This window comes from Sceloporus occidentalis, unplaced genomic scaffold (genome assembly GCF_023333645.1).
Source record: "Sceloporus occidentalis isolate IW3139 unplaced genomic scaffold, rSceOcc1.0.p SCAF_7, whole genome shotgun sequence".
Lineage (NCBI taxonomy): Eukaryota > Metazoa > Chordata > Lepidosauria > Squamata > Phrynosomatidae > Sceloporus > Sceloporus occidentalis.
Window position 1 is genome coordinate 93,681,543 of NW_028316987.1, and position 22,001 is coordinate 93,703,543.

Sequence of the window (22,001 nt, forward strand, 5' to 3'; positions counted from 1 at the left end):
TAGCAACAAGCCATGGAAGTGAATATGGTGTCAGACTCCTTCATTTCTGCCTTGTGGCAGCAGCCTGACTCTTCTCTTCTCCAAGCTAAACATATCCAGTCCCCTAAACTGTTTTTCATATGGATTTAGGTCTCCAGACCTTTGATTATCTCTCTCACCCGCCTCTACATTTTTAATTTGGAGGGATTTGTAGTTTTCTGGGGCACCAGAGCTCCCTAACAAGGAAGGTTAAGTGTTCCAACTTGTCAATGCAATCAAGGAAAACACTTTTGTATTTGTAAAGTAAGTTACACACACATGCTCTCTCACACTCACACCTGAATAAAAATGCACATCTTACAAATATCCGTAACTTACCCATCATGTATGTAAATATATTAAAATAGGCAGTTTGCACATTTTAAATATACATTGCACAAGCTGAGGACAGACACGTCATCTAGTTTTTCCCCTTCAAAACGAAAAGGGGGCGACTCAAAACCTTAAAGGAACAAAATAACTTTATAAAATGCCTCCATTATCTGTACTTCAAAAAACGTGAATAGAAATAATAACACCAGTAATACTATTACTACTAACAATAATAACAACAATTAGTAAGCCTACTCCTGCAGCTGCTGCTGCTTCTTCTGGGTTTGTACCCTCAACTTGGTGTAGAAAACTGGTCGGTTTTCAAAAACATTCAAAATGCCCTCAGTACACAAATGTCAGAGTCCCAGTATTGAGAGTAAGGCAAGATATAATAATAATAATAATAATAATAATAATAATAATGGTGAATGTCATATTATCCAGCTTTGTTGTTACTGTTACATTACATAGGCTTGTACCCTAAACTGGGAAAAAGAAAATGTTCAAACGTCCCTAATGCACAAACTTCAGGGAAAACATGAGAGGGAAACAGTTATTGCTACTACTGCAACAAACAGGCTTACATACTAAGCTGGTATACTAAAAATAAGGCTTGGGTTTTCCGAAAGCTTGCCTTTGTTTCCCTGTCTGATGCAGTCTTCCCCCAAAGAAGCCCTGCTTTTCTGTAGGCACCTTGCAAGCGGAGTTACCTTTCTCCTCCAAGTGGATGGGTTTAACAGTTTTGGACAGAGTGGCCAAACCAGAAGGACTGTGTGTCTGTTCTGCTCTTCAGCACATCTGTTCACAGCTGGACAGCCAGGCAGAGAGACAGCAGGATGCTGGAGAAAGTGAGGCAAAGCAGGCTTCCTGGAGGTGTTTATATAGGTATCGATGATGCCCCCCTTCATCACGACACGGGCAGAAATTTAGGGTTGGCCACTTAAAATGTGGGCAGGGCAGAGAGGGCAACCCCCAGGTGTGCAGGCTACAGATTATACAAGTAGTAAGGAAAGAAATGGGATTAAAAGGGGGGCATGAAAACCAGTGCAATGTAGTGGTTTGAGCGTTGGGACTTTGCCTCCAAAGACCAGGGTTCGATTTCCAGCTCAGCCGTAAAACCCACTGGCTGGCCTTGGGCAAGCTGCACTCTCTCAGCCTCAGGTGAAGGCAATGGCAAGCCTCCTCTGAACAAATCTTGCCAAGAAAGCCCCACAATGGATTTGCCTTTTTAAGTTAAAAACAACTTGAAGGCACACAGCAATAACAAATGTGCCAGACAGTGAACACTTAAAAAGATTTTTGCATCTGAAGTGTGAACACAAAATGGGATTGTGAAGCCGAAGGCTTTCATGGCCAGCATCCGTTGTTTTTTGTGGGGGTTTTGGGCTCTGTGGACATGTTCTAGAAAAGTTTCTTCCTGACGTTTCACCAGCATCTGTGGCTGGCATCTTCAGAGAACGCTTGCCTGGAAAGGACTTGGCTATATATATTGTGTGACCTGGAAAGGCAGGAGTGATTTGCATGTGTATTGTTGGTTGCTAATGGCAATCCTCAGGGTGTGAGGGTCTGTACAAGAGGACTAATGTCTGCTTGATTCGTGCTCATTGTCTGCTGGGAAACCCCTGACCCTGGGAGATTTCTCATTTGCATTTGCTGAGACTTTATCTTACTATCTTTCAGGACTGGTAGCCAAACCTTGTTTACTTTAAGGGTTTCCTCTCTCCTGTTGAACTGAGACTTGGGATTGCTCTGACCAAAAATCCACAACAACTTAATGTAAAACAAGAAGTTTATTATAAAGAATAAGGTAGAAGCACCCTGGACCACGTCTTTGCAGAATCTGAGGCACTCAAAGGGGAAGCCTTCATTTAAACCAACCACTGACCCCCACCCTTTTTCCCCTTCACCCGCCCCCCCCCCCTCAGCGGAGGTTGAAGCCCTACATCAAAGCAACCCAAATGCAGGCATCATTTGGTCTCCAGACATCCTCTGCCTTGGGAAAGCTACTGATGCCTTAATTGATGACTTGTATCTGTGGAACCTCTCCCAGTCATAAATCTTTCTCAGGGTGTGAAGGATTCTTTGCCCTGCTAGCCTGTGTTCTGCTTATGTGACACATCCGATTACAGATCATGGCCGCAGATGGGCATTTCCCATAAGGCTTTTCCAATTGAGTCCTACAGATACATAGCTTTATTTAATACCTACATATATTGCTAACACATCCTAAGATTTATATTATATATGAGAAGATATATATATATATATGTATGTACATATATATATATGTTCACTACTAGATATGATCAGCAGCTTTAAACAGTCTGCCACTCCTAAGATGCCGCCTTCAAACCTTCCAATGGAGCCCTGGTGGTGCAGTGGTTAAATGCCTGTACTGCAGCCATTCACTCAAAACCACAAGGTTGCGAGTTCAAGACCAGCAAAAGGGCCCAAACTCGACTCAGGCTTGCATCCTTCCGAGGAGGGAGCTAAAATGAGTACCCAGACTGTTGGGGGCAAATTAGCTTACTTGCTAATTAGCTTACTTGCTGTTCACCGCTATGATCTTTGGAATAGCGGTATATAAATTAAAAAAACAAAACAAACAAACAACACATCATACAACAAAGTAAAGGCTGTATGTACATATCATCAATGTGCATGTAACCAATTACTAACTTAAATGACTTAATCTAAACTCTTTACCTCATCATGACAGAACCCCGAATGAATAAATGAATGAAGAGGATTTCTGACAGAAATTGTCCAGGTGTTTGTGGATTTCAATGGCTTCCCTATGCATCTTGACATGGTAGTTGTTGACATAGTCCAGAACTTCAGTGTTTTCAAACAGTATTTTATGCCCAGGATGGTTTGTGGCATGTTCTGCCACTGCTGATTTTTCTGGTTGGCCCAGTCTGCAGTGTCTCTCGTGTTCCTTGATTCTTATTTGCACACTGCGCTTGGTGGTCCCTATGGAGACTTGCCCGCAGCTGCATGGCATGCGCTAAACTCTTCCTGCGGCTGTGAGAGGGTCTCTCTGGTCCTTGGCTGAGCGAAGCATTTGCTGGATTTTCTTCGTCAGTTTGTAACCTGCAAATGGTTTACACCCTGAGGACTGTCATTAGCAACAAACAATATACATGCAAATCACTCCTACCTTTCCAGGTCACTCAATATATATAGCCAAGTCCTTTCCAGGCAAACATTCTCTGAAGATGCCAGCCACGGATGCTGGTGAAACGTCAGGAAGAAACTTTTCTGGAACATGGCCACATAGCCCAAAAAACCCACAAAAAACTATAGTTATGGATGAGTAAATCTAGGTAACCATATCATATTCACAATCACAATCACTGCTTAAAGTGTATCCACACTGCAGAAACAAAGCAGTTTGACACCACTTTCAATGCTGTGACAATTTCATACAGAATCCTGTGATTTATAGGGATAAGTATTCAGATAATGCTATCCTTCACCTGCAGCTTGAAGTGATACAGACAGATCATTATAAAACCTTTCTTTTATGTGGATGCTGTTCATGCCTCAAATAAATTTTACCGTCTTCCTTCCCAAAACTGGATTCTGGAGCATGTGCATTTATTCCCAATATGGAAACATGGGTGCATACATTGAAATAAGCTGTTATAGGGAACAAGAATGAATTCCTAGGAAAAGAAATAAATGAAGGAGCAAGGGAGGTGGAGCAGCTGTAAAAACAAAGACTTTAAAAGAGCAAAAAATCCTACTTAATTCAGTCATTGGCTTGAGAAAATCTGCACCCACTTCAAAGCTGGCTTTCCCTTCCTTAATTATATGTGTTTTTCATGAATGAGCTTCAATGAATGAAAGAGGGAAGGAAGGCCATCATGGTGCCTAGAGGAAGTCATGCCCAGTTTCCTGTGTTCTGTTGCCACCCCCACCCAACCGAAAAAACATAACTCTTCCAAATGTATTCCACTCTGGTCCCATTCCCATTACAGATAAATCGGTGTGTGATCCGAATCGATGGATCAATTCGACAGCAGAGCATGGTTCCCGCTACATTTGCCCCAGTCGCATTTTCCCCCTCCAAAATAATCCACTTGTGCTTCTCAATCACAAAAGAATCAATTCAAAATGACTCGGTTTCATCCAGCCAAACGGGGAAATTTGAAAACCTAGCAACCCTAACCTCTATCCATAGCTTGTGAATTTTACTTTTTTTGAGTACAGTCGCAGGAATCCTCCATCGTCCTGGCTTTTGGGGAGGACTTTGGGAGCCACAGTTCAGAGAAGTAACTTTTCCAAGCTCATAAAACATCTGGCTTTGAAAGTAAGATCAAATCCCTAGCACAGAAAGCTCTCTGTATCTCAGAAGCCTGGAGCCTATTTTGACATTTGATCTTATGAAAGATACCACTAGCAGTGATTCTAAATGTATTTATTTTTAAAAATGTGTTGCTTCATACAAAAAAAGCCTTGGAGCATGACCAAAGCGTGTCTTTCAGCATCTCCTCTGATGTGGGTAAGGCAGTCCCTATGCTTATTCCAAAGATACTATATTTGTGACACAATACTACTAACAGAAAACATCACAGATCTAGAGCAACTACTAAAAAAGATCAAGGAAGAAAGTGCAAAGCAAGCTTACTGCTGAACGTAAGGAAAAGGAAAATAACGACCACGGAGAACTTACACAAATCCCATCTAGAAAATGACGAAACAGAAATAGTAAAAGAAGTCTTATTCCTGGGATAAAACATTGATCAGAGTGGGGACTGCAGTCAAAGATCATAAGAAGACTAAGAACAGGGAGGACAGCTATGAAAGATCTAGACAAGAATCTAAGGAATAAAGATATACAATTGAGCACCAAAGTTGGAATCGTTCAGGCCATTGTATTTCCTATTACCATGTATGGATGTGAGAGCTGGACAGTTGCGAAAGATGATAGGAAGAAAATCCATTGATTTGAGATGTGGTGCTGGGGAGGAGTGCTGTGGATCCCATGGAGAGCCAAAAGGAAAAATAAATGGACCCTAGAGCAGATCAAGCTGGAAACCTCCCTGGAAGCCAAGATGACCAAACTGAGGCTGTCGTACTTTCGACAGGTCATGAGAAGGAAGGACTCAGTGGAAAAGACAATGATGCTAGGAAAGGCATGGCAGAATGGGTCGACATTTGGGTCTCTTCCAACCCTAGGATTATAGGATTATTTGCATAGTTTATTTGACATTTATTTTAATCTGTTGTGTGTATATTTTTGTTGCATGATATTGGGGCTCGACAGACCCCCCCCCCCCAACAAAGTGGTGGCAGGACACCATCCCTTTCCTAGTTGGATCAGGGCCATGGCAACCTCATGTCACAGCCCTGATTAGGTCTTTTGAGGGCGCAAAAAGCGGTTCCACGTAACTGCGGCATGCGGCAATATGGCGCTCCTTCAGGTCTGTGTCATTTTGATGCAATGCCGGAGGAGTGCCATGATGCCGCACGCCATGTGGAGTGGCACGCGACATCAATGCACCCTGGGGCATCATCTGGATGCAATGCCCTGACTCCCCCCCCCCCCCCAGGCTGGCCTTTCAGGCTGGTCTGTATAGGGCCATAGTGATCAATTTTGTATTATATTCCATTTTCTAGAATGTATGCCACTGGCAGGTCTATTTTATTTTATTTTATGTACAGCGCTGTGTAAACCTACAGCGCTTTATAAATAAAGTTGAATAATAATAATAATAATAATAATAATAATAATAATAAACGTGGAGGGAAGGAGGAAGAGATGAAGACTGCATGCCAGATGGATGGACTCCAGAAAAGAGGTCACAGGTCTGACTGCAGGAACTGAACAGGGCAGAGGAAGGCAGGGGCTCTTGGAGATATCTCATCCATAGGGTCGCCATGCGTTGAGATCAATTCGAGAATGGTTAATAACAAACAACAACTATATTTGTGGCATCAGCTACAAGAAAGACAAGGGTTGACCATAGTATTGGGCTGGAGGAGTTACAAATGCCTAGAGAAGTGTTTTCTCTATGAATCTCTAGGTCTTCCAGCACGTCTCTGCCAGATGTTGAATACATCAGAGTCACACTGGAGGACCTAGAGATTTCCAGAGAGAAAATATTAATCAAATCCTCAAATAATCAAACTGTGAAAATGCGGAGGACATATACACCAGTCTTAACTCTTTTCACTTTCAAAGAAATAACTCTCAAATCCATCTAACTTGGCTTTTGAAACGATTTTATCTTTTTCAGATCGTTTTCTATTTTTAAATGAATGATCTTTTAAATATTGTGACAGTTTAATATCATTTTAATTGTCAATTTTGTAATTTTTTAACTGAACTGTGTTTTTAGACTGTAAGCCATTTTGGGTCCCAATCTTGGGATAAAAGCCGGATACAAATAAATATAATAACAACAACAATCTTCAAGAACCATGAAAGATCTCCTTGAATGTACACCTAAAGCAGCAAGTAAATTCACAATATTCGGCTCTCTATAGGCCCTCTGCCTGGAGACGAAACATCAGCTCATCATTCTCCATTGCTTGCATTTCTTTTTGCTAAAGTGAGATTCCTCCTCGGAGTGTCCCATCCCACTGGAATCCCAGTCTCAGCAAAATAAAATAAAATCAAGCAAATGAAAAAATAAAGAAGTTAAAAGTCATTGGAAAGAGTGAATAGGCAATAATGCTTGCATGTCATCACAGCTTCAAGCAACAATGGAAGGGTCAGTTCCTGTGAGACAGAAAAGGCTGCCTGCATTTCAATAGCTGGAACTAGGTGTAACTCGGCTCTTCGCACTATGAGTCAATTTCGGGTTTGAGAAAAAACTTCTTACCGTTCCATATCTTCTCATGTTGGAAGGAGAGCAGGAAATGATCACTTCGTTCCTACAAGCAACAACATGGCTGTTTCAAGCCTTCTCTAAAGTTTCCACCCACGGTTGGAAAAAATTCACTTCTTGGCCTTTTGCAAATGGGTACGCCACAATGGTGTTGCTTTTACCAAAGGTGAGATCAACACAAATGTTATATCTAGCTTTACTTTGATGATCCCAGGAGTCATCAGAAAGCACATCTGAGAACATATGTAAGTAAGCACATCCATTGCTCTCTATATGTATAATATGCATTATCGCATGTGTAACCATCCATCTCTTTCACATGGATTCAGATGGCTGCGCACCTTCGGGAGAAAGAAGGTGAACAGATGCAAATTTGCACAGGAAAGTGAAGGCAATTAAACACTGATGTGAATGTGCAAAAATTTGCAGCAATTCACAAAATACACATGTGTGTAGCCCAGTCTAAAGCATTATGCATATACCTATACCCTGACTTCTGAATACATTTCACTAGACTACTTCACAGAAACCTAGAATCTTAAGAGCTGGAAGGGGCAGAAAACGCCTTCTAGTCTATGCCATTGTATTTAATGGGACTTGAGCATCCAATGATTTTGGTATCCATTGGGGGTCCTGGAACCAAATCCCAGCGGATACCAAGGGCCCACTGTACTTCTTTTCTCAAAGCCTCTCCTGCATCATCCCAGCATCAGGGCATTTCTATGTCCTGACACATCGGTGGGGGGGGGCGGGGGGGGGGGAGAAAGAAACTGGCTAGGGATGCATCTACACTGTAGAAATAACGTGCTTTGACACCACTTTCCCTACCGTGGCTCCATCCTACAGGATCCTAGTATTTGTAGTATAGTGAGGCACCAGCACACTTGGGCCGAGAAGGTGAAAGACCTTGCAAAACTACTGATCCCAGGATTCCATAGGATGGAGCTACAACACTAGAAGTGGTGTCAAACTGCATTATTTCTGCCCTGTAGCTGCACCCAAAGTCAAAGCAGGAGGAAAGATCAAGAATGGAAATTGAGGGGCCACCACCAGAAAGCCCTGATTTGGAGCTCAGCAGCAGCAACATTCGCTCACAACTCTGTCCTCTGCTGGGCGGCAACCAACATCTGCATTCCTCCTTCCAGCTGCTGAATGAGTCGAGGATTCCTTTCCTTGCCCACAGGAGCCCTGGCTGACATATCCTGCAACCCCTGCTTTGAACAGCCTTGGCCCATGTTACAAATATTTATTTTGGCTGGACCTCTGCAGAGGTCTCCCCTCCATCAAGCGGCCAGAACAATGTGCTCTTTTCCTTTCCTTTCTGTGCAAAATGACTCTCCGCATTCTTCAGCCCCATAAATGTCTCCCCACCCAAAACATCCTTGCCTCATTAATATATATAACCCTCAATAATCACTCCTGTTCCTACTTGGTTTGCCAAATCAGACCATCTCCCTTCCCCTAAAATAAAAATCTGGGTGGGAAATGCAAAAAAATTAATGAAATAAAACATTACAATTGAGTCTCTCAAACTTGGTCCCTCTGGGGCTGATAGGGCACCGTCCCTTTTAAACTGAGGGGGGAAAACTATGCAAAACCTTGGAAAATAATAATAATACTAATTAGCATTAGCATGAGGAATGGCCGCCTAGGGAAGTCCAACATGTCAGACATAGGCTGTTGGCAAAATGCAGAATTAATGCCGTTTGGCACCGCTTTAACTGTCATGGTGCCATGCAATGGAATCTTGGGAGTTGTAGTTCATTGTGGCCCCAGAGCACCAAAGTACAAATCCCACAATTCAAGAGCACTGAGCCATGGCATCTAAAGCAGTGTCAAACTGCATTCATTCTGCAGTGCAGATGCAGCAGTGGACTGGATTCGATCTCAGGACTTGAAGGTGCCACCTCTGCTCTAGCAAGGCTGCATCTGCACTGCAGAATTAATGTAGTTTGACACCGCTTTAACTGCCATGGCTCCATGGATGGCACCCTCCTTATAGAGGCTAAATGGCTCCTACCTTCCTATCCTTCACCTGTCAAGCATTTAGAACTGATGGTTTTCAAGGGAAGGACTTTTAAGAGGGCTATATTGTTTTAATCTGTAGTGTTTTTAATTGCTTTCTATCCCTTTTTAAGTGTTTGTTTTAAATTGTTTTAATACTAGTTTAATTCTATTTTAATGTTGCTCTTTTTTGTATATTTGCAATTATATTGTAATATTTTAATTTGCAAGGCATCTTGATGCACATACTTGGGAAAAAGGCAGGGCACAAATTTAGATCATTGTGTTGCCAGGTGCCTTGCAATCATTTCCAGCGAACTTAGGCAAACCTATCATGGGGTTTTGTGGGGCTGAGAGTATGTGACTCAGCCAGGGTTACCTAGTGGGTTTTCATGGCTGAGCAGGGATTTGAACCCTGATTTCCAGCATCATAGTCCAACATTCAAACACTACACCACTCTGACTCTCAAGGTTATCATAAAAACATAGATTTTTTAGAGTTGGAAGAGACCCCAAGTGCCATATAGTCTACCTGCTGCCATACAGGAACACACAACTAAAACATCCCATCCAACCTGTTTAAAGACATATCTGGAGATCTTCAAACAAAGGTTGGACAAGCATCTTTCAGGAGTCATTGTCATCATCATCAGTTTCGGTACTGGGGCAAAAATATTCTATGTTTGGGGACTAAATGCTGTGCCAGTGGTTTGCACTGTAGGGTCAAGGAAAGACAGACAAAAACTTTCTGACTCTGGGAATCCTATTTCTCCAAGGCCTTATTGTCTTCATAACAGTTGCACCCACAACAAGCTTTTTCCTCTTGCAGCCAAGTCCTACATCAGCATAGTTACACTCAAGTTACATCCTGAGCATCATTACACCAGGGTGAGCCAGCGTGGCATAGTGGTTTGAGTGTTAGACTATGACTCTGGAGACCAGGGTTTGTTTCCCGTCTCAACCATGGAACCTACTGGGTGGCCTTGGGCAAGCCCTCAGCCTTTGGAGAATCATAGAGGTGTAAGGAACCCGAAGGGCCATCCAGTCCAACCCCATTCTGCCATGCAGGAACTCTCAATCAAAGCATCCCCAACAGATAGCCATCCAGCCTCTATCTAAAGACCTCCAGGGAAGGAGACTCCACAACTCTCCAAGGGAGTGTGTTCCACTGTCAAACAGCTCTGATGGTCAGGAAATTCCTCCTAATGTTGAGCTGGAATCTCTTTTCCTGGACCTTGCATCCATTGCTCCGGGTCTTAGTCTCTGGAGCAGCAGAAAACAAACATGCTCCCTCCTCAATATGTCATCCCTTCAACTATTTAAACAGGACTATCATATCACCTCTTAACCGTCTCTTCTCCAGGCTAAACATAAGTCTCTCCTAACAGGGCATGGTTTGCAGACCCTTCACCATTTTAGTCGCCCTCCTTTGGACACGTGCCAGTTTCGCAAAATCCCTTTTCAATTCTGGGGCCCAGAACTGGACGCAGGATTATTCCAGATGAGGTCTGACCAAAGCAGAAAAGAGTGGCACTATTCCTTCCCTTGATCTAGACACTGTACAGTGAGCCTGTGCCATACGTGTGCTTCCCTTCCACGGCTTTCAGCATATGCTGAAGCCACGGTAGAATATAATGGTGCGTGTGCCCATGGTGTGCACACGGTGCTGCATGCATGCACCCCATTATTTTCAGTGAGGCGCAAACATACACGATTTCTCCCTTACGCAGGGGGGAGAGGGTTTCCAGAACAGATCCCCCGGGTAAGGGAAGGAAGGACTGTACTTCTATTGATGCAGCCTAGAATCGCATTGGCCTTTTTAGCTGCCACATCCCACTGTTGACTCATGTTCAACTTATGGTCTACTAGGACTCCTAGATTCCTCTCACCTGTTGTGTTGCTAAGCCAGGTGTCCCCCCATCCTATATATATATATGCATTTCATTTTTTTCTCCCTAAGTATAGTACCTTACATTTCTCCCTGCTGAAATTCATTTTGTTAGTTTTGGCTCAGCTTTCTAACCCATTAAGGGCATTTTGAATTTAAGGCAATGGCAAACCTCCTCTGAACGAATCTTGCCAAGAAAACCCTATGACAGGTTCACCTTAGGGTCTCCGTAAGTTGGAAACAACTTGAAAGCACACAACTAGGACCACAAAATGCACCAAGAAGATCACAGGCTCAGTTTCTCCCTTGGAAAACTGGGTGAAACAAAAAACAGGGTCTGCAAAAGAGTTTGTTACTTAGGGGCAACTCCTCATAACAATCTGAGTCCCCACTTACTCTTGAGTTGGCCAAATCTTTGTTGTCTTCCACAGGGACCGCCTGACAAAGCAGCTTTTCAACAGCAGTAGCAATAGTTGTGAAACCAGCCATGAGCTCTATGAAAGTATCTTAAAAACCTAGCCGTGCTCCACTGCTAAGGCAAGAAAAACCACAAGATTTCAAACGGCGTGCAACTCCCCACGTGGCTCCAATGACTGGAACATGGCAATCTCAACCGCATTTGGAGCATCCAACCCATCTTTCCACTCCTCTGCTGTTCCTCTGTGGGTTTTCAACTGGGCTTCAGCCAGGGACATCTGGAATCCTTAAGTTACAAAATTCAGATTCTCCTGTCTCAGGAATGGATGGTGGCTGGCAACCGCCCGGATGTTTTTATTCCTCTGTCCCTCGATCTTTATGAACAACATCTGGGAACACACTGGACAAACCAGCCCTCCCTGTCAAACAACTTCCCATCAGCATCCAAGGCCACAAGAGCTCCTTCTGGCTCCAGAGAAAAGTCACACAAAAACACCAGCTGGGAAAAAGCAAACTGTACAAGTTGATCTTGCAGAACTCTGAGAGGTATCACTCTGTGATAACTTGCCATTCAAGCTTGCAACGTGTGCTTCCACCGTTCAGCTTTATTTGCTTCCATCCTGTGGCATACAAAATATTTTTACGCCTCTGTTTCGTGGCCAGATTGTCGAAAGAGCCTGGGCCGCAACCAACCAGGGTCAAGAGCATCCTTTATCTGAAGTCCACAATTGGCCCCATTCAAAGTTTAATCTTTGAAGGCCATGTGCTTCGGAGTGCCTTGCAGAATTGCAACATCAGAGACAGGGGCAGAGATGGAGAAGGGTGAAGAAAGTAGCCCTTCTTCTCTCCACGGCAGGGATGTGCTGCCGATCACGAAGGAACCGAGTTGCTATTGTACAACATGTCCATTGTCTTTTCAGCTACAAAGGCTTAACCCCAAGGCTGCCATTTGAAGGTTCAGGCGCATGAATCTGGAGTGAGGGGGAGTTCTAGGAACACGCATGTGAAAGACATCATGTGAAGGGGATCTAGGAGTCCTAGTAGACCACAAGTAGCAGCTAAAAAGGCCAAAACACACTGCAGGAATAATCCAGTTTGACACCACTTTAACTGCCATTGCTCCATGCTATGGAGTTCTGGGAACTGTAGTTTATTGTTGCACTAGAGCTCTCTGACAAAGAAGGCTAAATGTCTCACAAAACTACAGTTCCCAGGACTTCCTAGTGCTGAGCCATGGCAGTTAAAGCGGTCTCAAACTGGATTATTTCTTCAGTGTGTTTTGGACCATGGTTAAAGTCGTTAGTTCACGATTTCCAAGGCAAAACTTACATCATACTCATACGCTACACAGACTTTATATCTTCTTTAAACTGACTCATATTTGAAGTGTGAACATTACTTGATCCATTTCTGATTGTTCCCTTGGTGGTCTTTTAGAAATTTTAGAGATGGGATATTTTACATGTATTTATGTATTTCATTTATATCCCACCTTTCTCCCCGGAGGGACCCAAGGCGGCTGACAGATAAAACGGATAAAATTATTATAAAATTCAAACAATTAAAACATCTGTATATAAAAATCACATAAAATATATACTGTACCATAAAATATAATACATAATCATATAAAATATAGTTAAGTTACATCATGGTTGTATTTCAATATTTCTGCTGTATGGTCATTTTCTAGAGGGTTTATATGGTTTCTTTGTTTCACTGGATATTTAAATTGAATCACTGTAGTGAACACATACAATGGATTTAATAATTTTGCGCTAATCTTAAATAAGGATTCCCAAGTACCAGACTTTCCTGGTTAGTCTTTTTTGTCCCTCAGTTTAGAGGCCTTCTGTGTGCAAGGGCATATTGCTCTATATTTCCATTTTGGTCACTGCACTTCATACATTAAGTACCAGCCAAAGTTGATCACGGCTTGTGATTCAAGCACAGAAGAAACACAATTTCCTCTTTGGAAATGATGACAGAAACCTTGGCTAAAGATTGAGCTAAATTCCCGGAGCAAAGTGAAACGAGGGGATTATTCCTTTTTCACTTACTTAAGAAGATGGGATAAGGTCAAGGAAGACTTGCTTTAGCATACTTGCTTCTAGAAAAAAACACGGATGCAAAGCAGAGCAGAGGGTGAGTCCTGGTGCTACAAGAACTGGGACAGAAGGAGGGGGCTAACTAAATAAAGAGACCCTCTGTATTTGTGTTTGCAAGCTTCAGCATCATGTCAAATCATAGGAAGTTGCTGCTTTAATAGCTGAGCTGGAGATTTTCTTCTTGCCTGGAGCTGAGCCCAGCGAAACTGGAGAATTTGCACCCGCGTCTGGAAAATGACTCATGGAAGCTAGAGACTCAGGACCAAGCCCTCAGATTTGGCCACCCAACACATGGCCCAAGGCACACTGCAGGGCATTCCTAAACTGCTTAAATTAATAGCTTTTGTGGGTTTTTTGGGTTCTTTGGCCATGTTCTAGGAGAGTTTATTCCTGACGTTTCGCCAGCATCTGTGGCTATGGGCATCTTTAACTGCCACAACTCTGTCCTGCAGAATCCTGGGATGCCTTCTAGTACTTTGAGTTATTGTTTCGGAGGGCTTTTGTATTTAGGCTGAAAGCTACAACTCATCTCTGGATTAGCCAATTTTTTTTAGAGAAAAGATAAAATCCCCCGAAAACAATTGATCACGAATCCTAAACAGAACCCAATACGGAAACGTCGGAGCCTCATGCATTTCAAAGATCTTCCCAGTTCTTCTCTAAAAGACCTGCCATACTTCAGAAATAAAGCAGTTTGGCACTGCTTTATCTACTATGGGTTTGTCCTGTGGAATCCTGGGATTTGTAGTTTGGTGAGGCATTCAGCCTGGTCTCACAGAGAGCTGTGGTGCGGCACCAAACTACAAATCCCAGGATTCTGCAGGACTGAGTTGTGGCAGTTAAAGTGGTGTAAAACGGCTTTATTTGTTTATTATTTTTAATAAGATTAAATCAGTCCATGAGTACATCCATCTCTCTTTAAACAATTTTGTTCTCTTCAGCTTTTTAATACATTTAAATCCCCTCCTTCTCCTTTTCGTTTTCCATATAGCATTGAATTTGCCCACTTTATTCCCTTCCTCATTTCTTCTTAATATTTGCATCCTTTCTGCTATTCTACCAATTAAACAGTTCAAACTGTGCATGGTTTTTTATCTGTTGTTTTACAGGTAAATTTATTTATTTTACAGATAAATCACGTCTTATTTTCTTATATCAGTTCTCAATGTATAACCTCATATATGCATCCTTTTGTCATTCCACATAAATTAGTCTATATTTTATTCAATTGCTGATTCATGCCATTTGCCTCCCAGATATGGCCATATCACCCTGAATACAATATTGTCTGATCTGAGAAGCTAAGTAGGGTAAGCCCTGGTTGGTACTTGGATGGGAAGCTGCTTTATTTCTGCAGTGCAGATGCACCCTTAGAAGCTTAGTTCATCTGATGAAGGGATATTACCAGACAGAATTAAATCCAGAGTTTGGAAAGATTACTGTTTTGGTCTACAAGCCTCCAGTGAATATGGTCAACATGGCTAAGGTCAGCGTTAGTCTGGGAGTTACAGTCCAATATAGAAACTTTCTCGAGCTCCAATAAAAACAGCTTTGCTCTAGCAAGGCTGTCAGAGAGCTGATAGCATCGCTCCGACTTGGAAAAATTGCTGTCTGTCAATGCTCCAAACATTTGTCATGGTGAAACAAAGGAAACTGAAGTCTGCATGGTTTCAAATGGACATAATTTAGGTATTTCTTCCTGCAGAGAGCAGAGGAAATAACTCATCAGAATTACAAGCAATCCCATTGTCCCAGAGACAGAGAGGTGCCAGTGATAAAAGTACACCAGAAAGCCTTCTTCTTTGGGCTCATTCCCACTTACATTTAAACTCGTTTGCAATTCGCCCTCGCTCCATGTTAGTGAATCGATTCCAAAAGGGCCGTCGTTCCCACTCTGAGAGCAGATCTTTTCATTATCCCCTTGGAATCGCTTCTTTTTTGGCACGATTGTCGTCCCCACTAGTTTGCGCCGCTTCAAAATGCATGTCAATCATCTGTGCGTCATCAGTGAATAAGTGGCAGCCTGGGCAGCCCGGCTTGGGAACTATATACAGTGCGCCCTTATTTTATGCGGGGGTTCCATTCCGGACTCCCCCATGTAAAGCAAAAAATGCCTATGCCTGAGCCCCATTTAAATGAATGAGGCTCGTGGATGCGGCGGCATGGTGGTGTGGCAGTGCACGTGCACCACAGGCACACACCCCATTCGTCCCTATGGGATGCACTGCCTCTACTCCCCGCACAGCTTTCATGGTATGCTGAAAGCTGTGGAAAGCACTATATACATATATAATTGATAGAATATTGGATTCATTGGTTTTGCAACTACTTTCCTCACTGGTTGCAAGTAGTTGCAAAATTAATGGATTGAATCTTCTATCTATTTTATTTTATTTTTTTTAAAAATCATGCACCCATAGGTCACACCAGAAGCACAAAAGCAGAGCTGGGAGGGAAATGGTGATCTACCAAAAACTGAAGAGGGATGGTAAACACTCCTCTGCCATTAGTCCCTCCCCTACAGAATGATGTGATTCAGATCCATCGTTCCCACTTGTTGAACACGCACCGGAATCGATTCTTTCCAAAAGAACCACCAAAGAGCAAGTGTCAGGAAAGAGTGAGGGTTTTTTTGCATTTGCCTCGGTTCACTGCAATTGAAACCGATCAAAGTAGGATCGGAACCAGTTTCAAATGGGAATGGCAGTCATATAACCCGATCAGTGATTCGCTTTAAATCATAGTGGGAATATGCCCTTTGGCTAGCAATCCGGTTTGCCTCTCCTGAAAGGAGATCAGATTTAGCACACAATGTATAGCAATGGGACATAATGGCATTTTGTTCCCCCTGTCACAATGGAAACTTTGAAAACTGGGGAAGAAATAGGGTTGGAAAAATTGCTCACTAGTAAAGAGGCTAAACTAAAATCAGTTGGCATATTCAAGGGTAGCCATGCTGGCCATTGGCAATATACAACAACATCCAAAATCCACAAAACAGTGATACTTTTATTAGCCAGCCAAAATGCACAAAATATTTGTTGCAATACATGAACCAACATGGTGCATTTGGGTCCACCAATAAAGGTATCACTGTTGTGTGGGTTTGAGATATGATTGTACCAATAGTTGAGACAGATTCCAACACTATGGGCCAAAACACACTGCAGAAATAATCCAATTTGAGACTACTTTATCTGCCCTGACTCAAAGCTGGGAATTCTGGGAACAGTAGTATTGTGAGACCTTTATCCTTCTCTGTCAGAGAGCTCTGGTGCCACAATAAACTACAATTTCCAGGATTCTCTAGCACTGAGCCCAGGAAGTAAAGTGGTCTCAAACCAGAGTATTTCTGCAGTGTATTTTGGACCCTGGTCACCTTTATCTTCTCATCACAGCTTGGAAAAGTTACTTTATTGAACTGAATCTACCAGAATTCTCCATGGCAATGCTAGCTGGAGGGGATTCTGCTAGCTGTACTAATTTTTCCAAGCTCTGATCATTCCATATCTTCCGTCTCCCTTCCCTGGGAGACCCAGAACATGAGCCAAAGTGGACAAAAACGTGGCACTTTGAATACTTTTGCATGAGCTTCCCGTGTCATAGAGTTCCAATAAATAAATGTATCTTTTACACAGCTGCTGTCATCGCTCTTGTTATGACTCAATTCAACCCTGTGCAACTTGGATCCCTTTCCAGACTCCTTTCAGGTCACTTGCCAAGTGCCTCCATCTGTGCCTTGTGCATCCTTGCTATTGAGAAAATAAAAGCGCTCCACCTAGCGGTACTTAAAAAAGGACATTTGGAGACCGATGGCATAGTTTTGCCGTGATTTTCCTGCATGTCTTTTGCTCCAGGAATTGTACATATCAGAACTATTATATACATGTGAGATTCAAAGCACTGCTGCTGCACTGTCAATTTTTATAGTGAATTTTTCTGATGGTGAAAATTGTTTTTTTCTGATGTCTTTCCAATGAAAAGTCCCATAGCTAGTTTCACAATGAAGGACATGCCTCTATCAGTGGTTCCCAAATTTCAGACTTCAGCTCCCAGGTGCCCCAGACAGCTTGGCCAAGAGTCAGAAATTCTGGGACATGTCATCCAAAGCATCTGGAAGACGAGCATTTTGGAAACCACTGCTCTAGTAGGTCCATCGATGCCCAAACTATGAGCCAGTGTTATCCCTAGAAGAGTTTGAAGTTTGATTTCAAGACTAAAAAATAAATACTTTGTGAATTTGCTGTTTCTTCTCAGATCAAGGCAGAGGGTGGGTTTCACGGCCAAGCTGGGATTCGAACCCCGTTCTCCAGAGTCATAGTCCAACAATCAAACAACTACGCCACACTGACTCTTGGTTGTATCTACACTGTGGAAAAAATGCAGTTTGACACCACTTTAACTGCCATGGCTCCATCCTACAGAACCCAGGGATTTGCCGTTTTGTGAGGGACCAGCACTCTTTGGCAGAAACCACAAATCCCAGTATCCTATAGGATGGAGCGACAGCACTTAAAATATTGTGAAACTAGATTATTTCTATAGTATTGAAGCAACCAAGAGCCAGTGGTTTGAGTGTTAGGCTGCAACTCTGGAGACCAGGGTTCGAATCCCTGTTCATCAAGTGTCTAAAAATTTGGCTGCTGCAATTTTCTTAGTGAGGAGTCAAAAGGACCCTGTGCAATAGAAATAGCTCCGAAGAAACTGAACAAAACAATGTCCCCAAAGCACATTATCATTATTTGTTTCTTGGAACTGTAAGTAATGAAAAAGAGTAAAATTCTCCCTGCAAAATTTAACAGAAAGGGATTTTAAAAAATGTTTCCAAGCTTTCATGAAACATGCGTTTCTGACTTATGGAGACCCTATGGTTTTCTTGGCAAGATTTGTTTAGAGGATGTTTGCCACTGCCTTTTCCTGAGGCTGAGAGTGTGTGACTTGGCTAAGGCCATCTACTGGATCCAATAGATCGCCTTGGCCAAGTCACACATCCACGAAAACAGAAAATCACTGATATTCAAGCCCCATTGACTTGAATGGTGGTGTGTGCCCCATTTTGTCCCCCTTCATTTTCCACCCACAAACAGGCAAGGGACGCAGATTCCAAGTCCACGGAAACAGAGGGGCGACTTTAAGTTGACCTCATGTATAAGTCGAGGGTAGGTTTTAGGGCCAAAATTATTATCATTATTATTATTATTATTATTATTATTATTATTATTAGTTGAGGGTAAAATCTATGGGCATGTGGCAAAGGATCTAAAGGATGAAGCAAAGGAAAACAATGCCAAACAACATACAAAATTCCAGCAGGCACAACTGTTTGTACTCATCCTAAAAGTTGGATGGATAAGACAATAGAGAAGGAGGTCAATGCTTCCAGAACAGATTATACCAGTGATGGCGAACCTATGGCACACGTGCCAGAGATGGCACTCAGAGCCCTTTCTGTGGGCACATGTGTCATCATCCCAGCACAGACTTTGCCAGAGTTTGTTACTAGAAAGCCAGAGGGACATGGCACTTTGCAATAAATAAGTGGGTTTTGGGTTGCAGTTTGGGCACCCAGCCTGTAAAAGGTTCACCATCACTGGATTATACTCTTGTTTTTCACCAAGGCATGGCTCCTTTTAAAATAAGAGTTAAAGTACAGTGCTTACATTGTCCTGTGGATTAGTTGACTCAGGTTTTAGGCATCAATTTTTCTGACTAAAATTTCTAGACTTATACATAAGTATATACAGTATATAATTTTCAAGCCGTGGATAGTTGAATCTGTAGATAAAGAATCTGTGGATACTAAGGGCCAAATGTAGTAGGGGTATTTTTGACCTCGGGGGAGCTAGGGAAAGGGGAGGGAGGGGAAAAGGGGAATAATATGTAATATTTTTAGCAGCATTATGCAACATCATGTATTGAAGCGCTATGTGTATGTATGTATGTGTGTGTATATATATATATATATATATATATATATGGGATTTTCCCTAACATTACCCTGGAGTGAGCCTGGGATATTCCACATGCCAAACATATCCTCTGCCACTGAGCTCTGGTTTCTCCCCTTCCATTACGCTACTCCTGTCCTCAGGCAACTGAGATGGCACTAGAGTAATGCCAACACCCTTGTAAGGAAGAAACTACTCCTGTTCTGTATTGTTTATACACATTCCTATTGCAATTACGCTGCCCAAAATCCCTTGAATGCCAGAGTTGTGCCAGATGCAGCATGGGACAATTGTATGGCTGAAAACCCTGACTGCTAGTCCCAACTGAAATGAAAGCACAACATTTTTTAATGTCATCATCTGGTTACTTTGACCACATCTTCATCAATCTGTCATCTCCTTCTATCAATCTTACTCAATAGCCATGTTGGCTGACATGATGGGTATTGTAGTCCCACATATGTGAAAGGCAACAGGTTGGCAAAGTTTGCCCAGCACAAATTTTCCCTTCCAGATGCTTTGGAATGCAATGCCCTTTGGCCACAGCTAGCACAACTCATGAGAATGGACCATGGGAGGGAAGTCCAAACTATCTGGAGGGCAACAAGGTTTTGAAGGTTGCCCTAGATCAGTGGTTCTCAACCTTTGGTCCTCCATCTGATTTGGATTTCAGCTCCCATAATTCCTGACTGTTGGCCACATTGGCTGGGGCATCTGGGAGCTTATGTCCAAAACAAATGGAGGACCCAAAGATTGGGAACCATTGCCCTACACTGTCTACGTATGGGTCTGAATCCCATTAGTAGATCCATTGAACCCATACTGATCCAACACTTATGTAAATCCCATTGATTCTATGCATCTATTCTGCTTGGGGCAAACAATAAACATTCAGCCATCCCTCCTCACTTTCTTCTGAAAGTATAATCAAGTTTCTTTCAACCACAGATGTATGCAAAAATAAGGAGGATTTTTAACTGTGTCCAAAACTTGTGGGTATGGGTGTGTGTCCTCAACCTGCCTGTTGATATATAGGTACCCCACGAATTTCCTTGGGTTTTCTTAGGCATGGAAATACTCAGAGGTGAGTTTGCCAGTTCCTTTCTCTGAGACAGGGCATACAGCACCTGGTATTCATTGGTGGCCTCCCATCCAAGTACTAATCAGGGCTGACTCTGCTCAGCTTCCAAGCTCAGACAACATCTGGTACCTTTAGGGTATTTGGGCACTTGTGCAAAACATGCACATGCATTAAATCTAAAACACCATCTTTGCACTGTGAAAAATGCTGCCGACAACTACCTTCCTAAAATTCACGAAACACAGAGGGAACACACAGCATTAACAAACCTATTTGCACCCTTAGAAGGCATGGCACACATGTGCTCAAGCAGACGTTATGTACAGACACATGTCCAAAAATGACACACTGTCCAACCCACCCATGCCATCACACCTCATGTCAATCCAAAATGACCATTTCCCAATTCCACACTCCCACTGCAGGAATCTATCACAAACCAGGCTTTGCTCCTAAATTTGCACAGTGGTGGGGGTAAAATAAAAGTTAATTCCTCATTCATCTCCCTACACACTATAAGTAAGACTACTTGCTTGAGGAGTAACTAATCTGAACTGTACTAAGGAATGATAAGTAAACCTAACATTGCCACCCAAATCAGAATTCTGCTTCAAATCAAATCAAATCCTCAAGCCAGCATGATTTGAGCATTGGACTATGACTTTGGAGACCAGGGTTCGAATACCGGCTTGGCCATGGAAACCCATTGGGTGATCTTGGTCAAATCACACACTCTCAGCCTCAGAGGATGGCAATGGCAAACCTCCTTTAAAGAAACGTGCCAATAAAAACCCATAATAGTTTCGCCTTAGGGCCACCATAAGTCAGAAATGACTTGAAGGCACACAAGAAAAATAACATTCAGATCCTTCAGTACCCAAATTTCTAGCATTGTAAAGAGTGAGACACTGAAAATGATTTGAAATTGCACATAGCACATTCCCTTGGTCCTTTACCATGCCCCTTTTCCTAGGATGCCTAAATTGCCTTCCTAAATGCTGAACTGAGGTTCTGAGTAACTGCAATGCCAGAAATGTGATGACCGAAGACATATTTCATTTGGGGGGCAGTATGGGTGGGTGGAGGGGGGAATACCCTCTTTTTTGCACCCACGCACACCAGTTATACCCTTACCCAGCCTGAATGCATAGTCCAGAGAGGGATTAGCATGTGCGGAAAGAAGCGATCCATCTTCAGAAAGTAATCCAGAGTGCAAAGCCACCGTTCAGAGTGGTCCGGCTAACACATCTTGCCTCCAAAGCCATTTCCGTACCCACCCACCCTAGCATTTGCACTGTCACAACAAAGACACTTCTTAAGCGCCAAGCAGAAAGCCATGAGCCAATGCTCCAAGCAAACGCAAGG

The 22,001-nt window shown here is 42.7% G+C and overlaps 1 protein-coding gene across 3 annotated transcripts in view; it reads right to left on the bottom strand.

Annotated features, from left to right (window-relative positions):
- The window catches only part of LOC149310127 (gap junction gamma-1 protein-like), a 48,532-nt gene that overhangs the window by 20,909 nt on the left and 5,622 nt on the right, over positions 1-22,001 (bottom strand). The window contains exon 1 of one of the 3 annotated variants that reach the window (XM_089533756.1): positions 11,479-11,596. The exons of 1 other annotated variant lie outside the window; for it this stretch is intronic. The gene's annotated coding sequence lies outside the window, so the exon portion shown is untranslated. Of the gene's footprint in view, positions 1-1,061; positions 1,137-11,478; positions 11,597-22,001 lie in introns of those variants that run through there. One more of the 3 variants, XM_089533758.1, reaches the window with a different exon arrangement.